This window comes from Acanthaster planci, linkage group LG19, assembly GCF_054643075.1.
Source record: "Acanthaster planci isolate LZ-2023a linkage group LG19, COTS_SCS, whole genome shotgun sequence".
NCBI lineage: Eukaryota > Metazoa > Echinodermata > Asteroidea > Valvatida > Acanthasteridae > Acanthaster > Acanthaster planci.
The window spans coordinates 11,551,389-11,563,639 of NC_141795.1; the positions used below are offsets into that span (position 1 = coordinate 11,551,389).

General features: G+C 39.9%; 1 protein-coding gene across 4 annotated transcripts in view; it reads left to right on the forward strand.

The window, feature by feature from the left end:
- Window positions 1-12,251, forward strand: part of ipmk (inositol polyphosphate multikinase) — an 81,518-nt gene that overhangs the window by 27,942 nt on the left and 41,325 nt on the right. The window lies entirely within an intron of this gene.

The window sequence follows — 12,251 nt, forward strand, 5'->3', positions numbered from 1 at the left end:
ACGTAAGCAACCCAAATGAGGGGAAAGATGGAGCAAAGAGGTGATTTTGTTCCCGACTCCGTTACCAGTGAATCAAGCAATATTTAACTAACATGCATGCCTCTTTATTTATACCATCAGCCTTTTATTTTCTGAAATGTCAAATTCTTTATTAGTGAGCTGATAACAAATTTTGGGTTTTAAAAATTTTTTATATATGGGCTAGTAAATCTCTAAACGGGCTAAAATATCCAGTTAACTACATGTACATGTAGCCTAGTGGGCTAGCCAGGAAAAAAAAGTTAGCGCAAGGCCTGCTGCTGTTGTATATCAGAATAAATAAATAAAAAACTTGGATAAATTTATAACCTGCAATATTCCAGTACATGTACTGTGTGTCAGGAGGTACTGGTACATGTAGTTTCTACTGCTACTGGCTTTCATGTAGGCTTACATGTATTTCTAATTGACTGTGTACTAATTAAAAAGTTGCAGTGTTTATAATGCATGTAACATGCACATGTTTGGAGTGTCATCTGTCTTATCTTCTTTTAGAAAAATTGTACTTTCTTTTCTGTGCCATTTTTCACATGCCTGGCTTTTCGGTGTAAACAAGAAGCATAGGGGATGGGTCTATAAGCAGACATGTGATAGTGTTGATCCAGCCCTTGACCTTCAGTTGACCTGCTTGTGCTATACACACCCTTGTATAATGAACCTTTTGCGAGTTAAATTTGAATAAAATCTGGTACACTGAGTACTTTAAATTCATGTGAACATAACAATTGGAATTCTCCATTCTAAAGCCTCTGTTGCTATGACTCGTGGCAAGCTTTTTCTTAGTTACATAAGAGACGCCTTGCAACAATAGACTGTTCTCAATGGAAAGAAGGGCACAAAGGAACCAGTCCATTCCAGAGATGGTGGTCGCTCAGCAAAAGCTTGCCCCGAATCACGAGGTATAGTAACAGTGTCTTTGGGAAATTCATATTATGTTTATGTGTAATCAGATAACTCAGTGTACCAGATTTTTTTCAAATTTAACTCACAAATGGCTTATTGCTGGCTGTCCAACTCAAAGGCTCCCTCATTCTGAAATTAACTTTAAAAAATAGGGGGTTGGCCTGTGTTTACAATAACCCTGCTACATGTACAGTGTACATGTACATGGAAAACTAATTGTGTGGACGGAATGGACTGTCTGAAGACATCTGCTCACTTCATGTTCAAAGTGTTAAAGTGTTTTGTACCTTTACTTTGTTGAAACACAAAAGCCAGACACGTCATACAAGCCATATACATGCACATGTACATTGTATACCAGCAATACTCTGTACATGTACATGGCTTTACTACATGTACATAATTGTACATGTACCGGTACGTAATTGAACATATACATATATGTACTGATACATTTACCTGATATATTTTTATATCCATGATTGGCATAAATGGCTGATTGCCAGTAAAAAAGGATATGAAAGATACTGTGTGTACAGGTACAGGTACATGTACATACACGTACAGTGCAGACATGTTCATGCGGTTGATGTGTGCACATGTCAGTACATGTACGTACCGGTCCATGCACATGTACATACATGTAATGTACACTAGCACCTCCCATACATGTATAATGCTTTGCCTGTGGCATGTTCTTCATAAAATGAACCAAAGTGCAACTCCACAAGTCATTTGTCAAAACTTCTACAAGAGTGACTTTGATCATGTACATGTACGGTAAATTACAAATTAGCACCTTCTAATTACATGTACGAGTACATGTACATACATGTACATGTAATTAGGCATAAAGTGTACATTTGGTGGACATCTGGTTGGTTACTAGTGCAAATCAAATGGAGTTGAATTTATTTAAATTTTTACGTCAAAGTGTTTGCACCAGAGGACTTGACTTTAAAACTTCTCTCAACACGGAAAATTCAGTACATGTATATTGTTAAACTGATGTATTTTAAAGCACCTAAGAAATAGCTGTAAAATATAACCCATGGGAAAAAAGAGCACAAAATTGACGGAAAATGCTGAGAAAGGATTGGCTCTCTTTACATGCATTCTTTTTCCATTTATAATCACTCTACGTATACCAGCAAATCTGCCAGGTCTTATACCTTTCAACCACCGAAAATAATCTTTATGTTTGGCTGCATCAAAGATGTACAATGAATACAATGTGTTCCTACCAAACGTCATCTTTGATGGAATTTTGATGACATTCGAGAATTTTGATGGAAAGTGCATGATGTTTGGCAATGGCAAAAAAGCTGTCAGATGTTGTGTTTAAAAATTCCATACATGATGCTCATTTTAGAAATATCCCAGCGGAAAATTAAATCAAAATTAACAACTCTGAGCATTAGATTTTCATCATGAATCGTATTTTATGTTTCGGACATCATTTTTTATGAACATCATTCAGTTTGAGGGATTTTCTTTTGAGAAACCCTGGTATAAAGAGAAAAACCCTGGAGTGTTGCCATTCCATGGAGGGGCTCATGAATATCGAATGAAAAAGAGGGTGCACTGTCAGGGTTGATGTCAAAGGCCAAACAGCCCATGATGCTGCAAAATGTGTCCTAACGTCACCGTGAGATATTGACGGAAGCCGCAAACTCACCATGATCTGTATTTTGGACTGCAGTTTTTGGAAACTTTAAGAAAATGTGATTGGTCCAGTCATAAAAGGATGATAGTTTGGGGTGCTTTTTTGCACCTTTTTTAAAGCTTGTGTTGTTCATATACATCGATTTGGATTTTACTCGCTGTTTTTTGCAGTCAATTTTTTGGACAGAATTGAATGATGTTTATGACTGTCGACTGTGGGACCCGATTATTTGTGTGAGATATTTTTTAATTTTGTGATTATGGCTTGAATATGTGTAAATATACATGTAATCGCCTTTCACCACATACTAATCTGTGCAAAATAACTGCGGGGATTACTACATGTACTTCTGATATTTTTTTGAGTTTGAGATTAATTTTGACATTTGAGATTAATCAACTCCGATTAAAGTTGAAAGATGGGCATGCATGGTCATCAGTGTTCCAAATATCAGCCATGACTTTCTTCATTTCATCAGACATTGGAAAATTGGTTAACTGCTGTTCACTTCTTGAAAAATGAACGCCCAAAGTTGAACATTATCTAATGGTCCATTTTTTGAGGAACCTGCCCCAAACGTACATGTACGTACTAGTACTGTACGTTCACGTTCCGTACATGTACCTGTACATGTACATGTGCTACTCACAGTTTCTACTGTGCATGTGGTGCGTGTGGTATTTTCATTTTGTACACAATATATATGCACATGCACACGTACATGTACACACATGTATGTACCAGTACCCACATGTACATGTGTCGTAAGTGTGGAAGCTTATTACAGGTACATAATAATATGAATTGTCGTACATGTACCTCTATCTTGGATACTGTCCATTTATTGGCCCAGAAGGATCACATGACAGGGCGACATTTCAGCATATCACACTCACGGTACCCATGATATGTTTTGTGCATAGGCTACCAGGGAATTTGATCGATGATTGCCCTCATATGACAGACTCGTTCCTGTCCCCGCTGCGTATAAGGTAATGCAGAGACCACTAACCAGACTATATAAATGTACTCACTTGTATCCGCATGAGTTTCACGTTAGAGTTTACACAATTAATGAAAGTGAATGGACAGTGCAATTTGCATAATTTATGTCTGTTATGTTAATTGTACAGTTTTAGTAGTAGGTCCATCGTCTTCTGAAATACAGAGCTTGTTTCTTTTAATAAATTCCTGAAGACAGAAGTATGACAAAACAATTGTTGACCGCTGTGGTGTAGAATATGACGTCTCGAACACCCAAGGGCATGCATAGCCCCCTCAGCTTTGCCTCAGGACGCTACATGTACCGGAGGTACATGTACACGTCAATGTATGTGTGTTCAAGACATCGTCAGGTGTTCAAGACATCACATCCCACACCACAGTGGTCAACAACTGTTAAATGATGGGTCACATGCACAGTGGATGAGAACACCAGTTTAACCCAAAGAGAATAGAGACTACTGGTCAGAGAATATACAGGTAGTATTGTACCTCCAACTTTAACCATCCTCCTTCCACAGAAAGGAAAAGGAGTTACTGTTAACCCCTTGACGGCAGGATATTTTTACCGTGTTCTGCCTGGCTGCTTTTTTTTTTCCAATTTTGCTATTGGCAACCACAGACATGGAGCAACGTCACCAGGCTAAGCCCGGCTCTGTGTAGCTGAGATTCATGCTGGGGTATTTGGATCCAATCTAACATAATAACCAGACACCCAGCACTTGCCTTACCCACGCGACAACACTAACTACCCAATGACGCTCAGCTACAGTGAAGCGTGAGCACCCGCTAAGTTCACAAGGTCTAGGCTTGCCACAGGCGGTCACCATGGCTCGCGTTCCCATTCCCCAGTAGTCCATGCATGCCCAGCATCAATGCCCAGCCCCCACTTGTACAAGATTTTATTTCATCAAATACCCAGTCAATATTACCCGTAAAATTTTCCCATTTTTCATCTTGCGCTAAGCACGCACATAATTTTTGTGCATATTTCTAAGTTATATTTAAACCCCCTTTCTGAATGTACTGATAAATCTAACACAGCCCCCTTCTAACTAAATGTTTCCCATAATTATAAAATAAAGAGACACAAGAAAAACACAAGATTCAAGTTTGATAAACCTTGAAACAGTTCTTGCACTTGAACACCTGCTGTGTCTTGAAAGCGGTGTCAGCGGGGGAAGTTGTCATCAGCCGTCCATTGAATGGATGAAGTCTTGACCTTCTTCTTGGCAGGCCTCACTCCCAAGTGTGGGTTCTGGAGTGCTGTGCACGTGTTCAGAGCCCAGCAGGGTCGTAAGCAATGGCGCGCACACCATATCAATGGCCTGTATTCATCACGCTCTTGGCCCACACAAAGTGTGTTACATAAGCTCTGACAGTGGAGTCAGCGACACTCCATGGAGATAACCCATGGTATTCAATCAAAGACAAAGGGGGTGTTCTGATGAATGAAATCTAATTCACTGGGTATCGTGGGGTTGACCAACTCTCCTAGTTGCCCCAGATTTCCATTCAATGCAAAGCTCCCAGTAACTACATGTGTACACTAAACAAAAGTTGCTGGTGTGGTATGCGGCTACCGCAGACAAACAAGTAAGTTACATGTATATTTGCATATTTCTCTAGTGTAAGGCTCCCAACTGCTTTTTTGTTATAGCAAAGTCAATTGCGCCCTCAACGCCAATTACCATCTGTGGATTTACATGTAGCTGTGAGTAATTCACCTGTGAGTAATTGATCGAGCTCCTCACATTACAGCTAATCTTCCAAGAAAACGGGTACATCTAAATCACTTGCTGGGGATGCGCATTTTGGGCATCTGGCCCCTGGTAAGAATACCCGAATCACCAGTGCTGCGCTTTCCAGGCCTCCAATTCCCTTGTGCCCTTCTGGTGACAATCGATCAAGCCATTCACCGGCTCACGTACTCATACTGGAGACATGCTTTCTGGGCCTATGGCACACTGGGCACAGGTAATAGGGCTGCGCCTTCCAGGGCTCTGGCTAGGGCCCTACACCTGGAGCTGGTAAACCAAGAAGTAAGAGTTCAGACCATGTTGGGTCCAGAACTGCACCTTCTGGACTATTCAGGGGACAACCAGACACACTCTGGCCCCCAGACCCCGGTGTTGGGGATTTTGGTCCTGACTGAGAAAACCTGGATAATTCCTGGTGTAGTGACCCCATTTGGGTGGAAACTGGGTTGTCCCACACTCACCGGGACTGGAAAGAAAACCTGGGTGATTCCTGGTAGACAGATCAGACCCAGTTGGGAACCGGGTCATCCAGTAATCACTGGAGCCAAAGAGAAAACCTGAATGATTCCCAGTGCGAACGCTGCCGAGCGACCCAAACTCGAACCCCAGTGTATGCACAGTGGATCCCGGTTTGGTTTGCTTTATGGGTGTGCTGAGTTCTTACATATTCATCATGATCACAGCGCGTACATAGGCAATTGTGGTTACGGTGCTTAACATACTGCCAACGCATAAACCAGCTGCAAAGAAAACCTTTCAAAAACGTACATTTGTACACTGCTGGCTGACTCCCAATACCAAGATTTTCCAACATTCCTGATTCATTGATGTTGTGTTGACCCAAAGAGCTGTATTATACATGTATATAGCTGTGTGTGTCGACAGGCAGTCATGAAACAGTGACACCATTCACTGCAACTAGTGCAAGAGCTATTTGGCCTTTTCGAGTGCTGTGGTCTGACTTTGATGCTTTTCTTGCAGTCCCAATTACATGTACATGTCAGATGCCATCAGAGACCAAATTATGGCTGACATTACCGACCACACATCAATAAGTCCCCGTCTGCCAGCAGTGAGAGAAATAAAATAGAAGATACTCTTGGGAAAGTGGACACAGCAGCTCGGGCTACGGGTGTCCTGTTTTCTACAGCTGTGGTCCAAGTTTTAGTCTGTTCATGTTAAGGCTAAGTCAATTTGAATCATTCACTATTAGAATATTCAACTCTCAATTCAATCAAATATTTGAATATTCAGTGATACTTACCAGCAGATTGTTGACAAACAAACCATGTACATGTACATGTATACACAAAATCAGTTGCAATAATGCAGACAATTGTACATTATATCACTACAATAGATGCTCACATCTGGGGGTATCTCCAGCCATACATGTAATTTAGCAAGATTTAAGAGATGAATGATACATCCTGCCCTGTTGAAAATTTCTATTCCTTCTAAATTCAGGCATGGGAATCTTTCAGGTTTACCGGAATTCCATTTTTTTCACCTTCAAATTTGTGGTCTTCGAGTTGAGTGTAAAAATGGAATAAAATTTGGGGGGCAAGGTGTATGGGGGTAGATGTTAGTTGACCATGCGGTGCTCAAAACTTCCCTAAAACTTAATGAAATTTGTATGTTGAAACAATTGTATTTACACGATGCTTCGGGACCGTTCAAAATGTACGAGGACCTGATTTGGCGGACTCCCACAAAACCTGAATTCTCTTTGCGTAACCAAAGGAGGGAACCAGTGAAGAGTGCTGTCACGAACTTGCGCTTTGCCATAGCCACTTCACGTGAATGCCCGGTGTCCACAAAAATCTGAGGGCAAACACTTCCATGAAAGAAGAATGAACTACATCACAGGTTTTACAAGGCCAATTAATTAGTAAAACAAAATCAGAGTAATTTTTAAAAAATAAGAAATGTCCTTAAAATTGAGAAGATTTTGCTTCTGTTTGCTCAGCCTTCGACAACCATTTAGTGGTATACTGCACTCGGAGTCTTGATCCCAATGCCTGGGCAACAGATGCACTTTCAGTAAACTGGACAAGCATGCTTGGATATGTATTCCCACTGATGTCTCTCGTTTCAAAGGTCTAGAGTTGAAACATTGCAAGATCATCCTCATTTCCCCATTCTGGCCCCACCAACCTTGGTTTCAGGGTAATCAATCTTTTGATTGACTCACCAATCCTGACGCCACAGAGAAAAAATTTTCTGACTCAACTTCGTTCCAAAACCCTACTGCCGAATTCAGAGATGGTCCACCTGACGTGCTGGGTACTGTCAAGCAAGCCCTCTGAGCAGCAGGTCTTTTGGCACACATTGCAATCCGTTGCTACCCGAAGCCGTAGAGCCTGAACATGTCAGTCATATGATAGCTGACTACATGTATGACATTATTATGAATGGTGCAGGAACAAGTCCATTGATCCATCAGCCACAGTAACTGTAGGGCAGATGAGGGGTTTCCAACTAGCCTATATGTGTAAGGTCACAATACTGGCTAACTTTCATGATGCATAAAATGAACTTTAATTTCTCAGATGATGTAACCATTTTCAAGCAGTGTTTGCTTGAGATTATACATGTACATGTAGTTGTACATGTATTTGAGAGATAAATGAAGATAAATAATTCAGTGTGAATGCGAGTTTATTATTTTTATTCATGTTGAAGCGTAAACTTAGTTCAAAAATGGCACCCAAAAAGGGAACATTGCTTGAACAGAATTTCATCGACTCAAATACTTTACCTAATAAATTTATTTTAACCTTACAAATTTATTTTGTCGTAATGGTCATATCATTTGAATAAAGTAATATTTCAGCCCTTTACCCCAAAAAATGGTAAATTCAGGCTCCTAAATGGCAGCTGAACCTGCATTAACGTTCATTTCACATCGTGTCCACTACATCATACGATGATAAAAGGGCCAGAATCATTATTTACAAGCCTCACCTTTACCTGTTTAAGCCACTTTTATTCAAAATATAAAAGCTCAATAAACATCTTGTAAAATGTCTGCAAGACCCCAATTACCATTGAGGATGAGAAAACATCAACAAATTGATCGCTATAATTTTTGTGTCCACTTTGCAACTAATGTAAAACATCACCATGTTTAACTAGTGATTGGCGCAGTCTGAACTGTTGTCATACACGTGAAATCGTACCCTGTATGGATGACCTAAAAATCACTTGTTTTTAGGCTCGGTCACTTCTTTTGTGATATAAATCATTTTAAGCATTGCATCCACCGTGGTTGATTTCGTGCCACTTTGTAACTAACAGAGAAATTCATTGTCGGTGACAGCTTTCCTTCGAACAATCAAAAGAAATATCCGGGAAAGAGCAGCCAAAAGGTTTGTATCTACTTAAATAGATTTTATTTTCTGTATTTTTTGTGAGAAGAGTTCAGATGGCATTTTAAAAGGGAAGATTTTAATAGATAATCAATGGGGGATTTGTGGTCTTTGCAGCGAACTGTTGTTGCCCATATTTAATGAACGGAAGAAAAATAATAAACATCTCAAGTCCCTCTTAAAAATGCAAAACGACATATAATTTACACTTTTTTTAGTTAAAGTCCAACAGAAAAATAAAAAACTTCAAGAATAGCCTTGCTAATTTTTCTTAATCATCAGTGTTTTATGTTAGTTACCCGTGATACTTTGCAAATGATTTTAGTGTCCACAGTTACGAACGTAAGAAACACTTGAAAATTTTGTAAAATATGCAAAAATCAGCAAAGAACATACATGTAGGTTTATGTCCGAGTTAAATATGTCAGAGTGTTGGACAGATTTCTCCATGGTTGAGTTTTTGTGCAATTTTGTGCAATTTTTGTTGCAATTGCAATTTGTAGGCTGAAGTTTCGGGGCTTTTTTCATGTTGGTTTCAGCAGACAGCCATTCTAAACGTTCTTTGTAACAAACGGAAGAATATTTTTTACAGTGATTGAAAATGTCAAATCCTGTTGTTTTTCACGTTGGCATTCCAAGAAGTGGCCATATGTGAGGATATTACTAGTTGACAGGGCTAAACTGCATTTTCGAAATTGGTTTTTTGTAAGTTTGTATAACGTTAGTGATAGTGGACAACTTCACCCCGACTGAATACTGGTGCTTTCGACTTCGCCCCGTTCGTATTAAATTTGTCCCATTTGTTATCTAATGGTATGGGAGTGAGTTCGCAGTGAATTAAAATTGAATGCAATGAAGTCGTAGTGGGTTTAAGTTAAATATTACATGATGTAGGCAAGTGATGCTTACACAGACAGGGGAACTTGGCTTTATGGAACCCCTGGGGACCCTGTTAGTGTTATTTTTTTTTTTTTTTTAGGTTTCTCAAAAAGAAAAAGCTACTGTTGTAGGCCATACATGCTGATGATGTTGGCACACATGTACTACATGTATTTTTAGGCAAGGAGACATTCTCGCCATGGCGCCCGCATAATACCGGTAAGTCAGCACACTCCGTGATAAGTCTTCTTGTGTTTACGTTTTGTTTTTTACATAGTAGTGTTTTACCTCTTTCTTTTTGTTTGGTTGTATTTTCTTAAAAAGTTTGCTTTTTTCATTTTAAACATTTTGTTTATAATTGACAGTGACACCTTGTATCTAAACTGTACAAACATAGAATGGACAATTTGCAACTTTTTAATTGGTGGATTTATGGGTTGAATACATTTTGAATGTCTTCTTTGGTCTTGGTAATTTATACAACAGGTACAGAGTACAGAATGACTGATGCACATCGCTATAATCTTCGAGTGAAGAGGAAGTTGGATGAACAGCTTGAGATAGCAGAGGAGGAACCTCCAAAAATAGCAAGTCTCATGCTGAATACCAAAGAGAGTACCGACAGCGTATCAAACAGAACCATAAACTCTATAAATTGCATCGAGCATCTGAAAACTTGAGGGTCAAAGGGTATCTTTCAAATTTAATAGAGGAGAAAAAAGCTCAATACTGCGAGAAAACCTGACTTTGTGTACAAAAGTTTCGAAGCAAATGGAGAAGACAGAAACAGAATCAAAGAGCAAAGCAAACAGCACAGGCAAAATGGAGGACCAGTGAAAAACGCAGGGCAAAGTATGCCAAAAGGAAGGAAAGGATGTCCTCCACCAAAGGAACATCACCATTAACACACTCATCAGAGGCACGGCAGACGTCAGTCTCTAGTGGTATTTTTTGCAAGGCTATGTACCATGCCAAGCAAGCAATGCCAAAAAACTGTAGACAGTATGCAGAAGTGTTGACAAGATTGACTCACAAAGCAACTCCAAGAAAAAACAGCAACTAAAAGGGAAAGGAATTAATGCTAGTCCAAAGTCAAGAAGGTTTCTGCAGTTTGCCAAAGAGTCACGTGGGAACAACAAAGACAACAGTGTTGGGTTTCAACAAATAAAGAAGCACGTCAGCCTTGCATGGGAAATGGGTGTTAGCAGCGGCCCTGTCCGTGAAGCGGAAATACAGCCATGGATACAGGCGGCATCTGAGAAAACATCTTGGACTTGGATACTCTCTAACCAAATGTGCTGCTAGGGTTGATGATGTCCGTCAATTGGACACAAGGAAAAGGAGGAGTGATGCCCTCCCAACAGGTGTAGTTGCTAGGGTCATTGAATTTTATGGAAGAGGAGACATCTCAAGAGATCTGCTTGATGCACGGAGTGCAAAGAAAGATGTAGGAAGTGTTAAGAGTAGGAAGGTTATGGGCATAAGTGCGTATGACAAATTCAACAGAGAAAACCCAGACATATGCATTGGGAAACCAAGTTTAAGCAACTAAGACCCAACCATATTCTGACAATGGTTGGGTCTTAGTTGCTGCATAAAAGTGTGCAGTGGCCATGTTAATACTGATAACCAATCTCAACCACTCCTTGTTTAAAAAGACCAATTCATTGCAGCAATCTTTTTGGAATAATCCTGGGGAACCACCACCCCCCCTCCATTAGCAAAGGGATAAAATCAATCGATTATTCCTAAACCTTGCTTGCACAGACCGGTTTCTCTTATTTTCTTGGCCATAAAAAAACACTTTCTGTAACCTTGGGAAACAGTCTGGAGAAAACAAAATTCATGGTGGCGGCCGTACTCCACTCCACCAGACTTAGACGTACATGTAGAGTTGTATGACTACACCTCTTCCCTATACACAAACATGCAGTTTGCACAGACACAGAAAAGAAAAACTGACATTGTTATCCCTGGTATGCACGTTAAGCCATTAAGGGAGTTGGAGACGAAACCGTTAATAAACACAGTTACAAGCGAGCTTTGGTGTCGCCAAGCACTACATATGAGTACTGTGCCTCTACATGTTGACAGGCGTTACCCACCCATTATTGGGGTCTTGCAGGAAACCAGTACATGTACATGTATATGTATTGACTTCCCAGTTAAATGTATGTATAACACTGAAGAAAAACTTCACACACAATACTATGCAGGAGCTCCACTATGCACATACATTTGTATCACCCACAGTGCATTAAAAATGACTTTGACCAAAATTTTCTCTTCCTGCTGATCACACTATACACATCGGCGAACAGAGCTATCGGCTACATAGCTGTACGTACAAATCAAACAGTAAGAAAAAAGTAGCCCTTGTCAGCTAATGACCAATCGTCTGTCCCCTCCCTATTATAAACTGTAATTTAATTTTCTTGGAATAATCCTGTATAGTCTGAAGATCAATATATTATTCATTGAACTTTGCATACACAAACCGGTTTTCCTTGCTATTTTCCTATCCACCGAAACGCACGAAACAAACAATCTGGAAACAAACAGAATTCATGGTGGCTGCAAAACTCTGCTCCAACCAACATGACCAACTGAACCCTCAGAGGTGGAACAGTG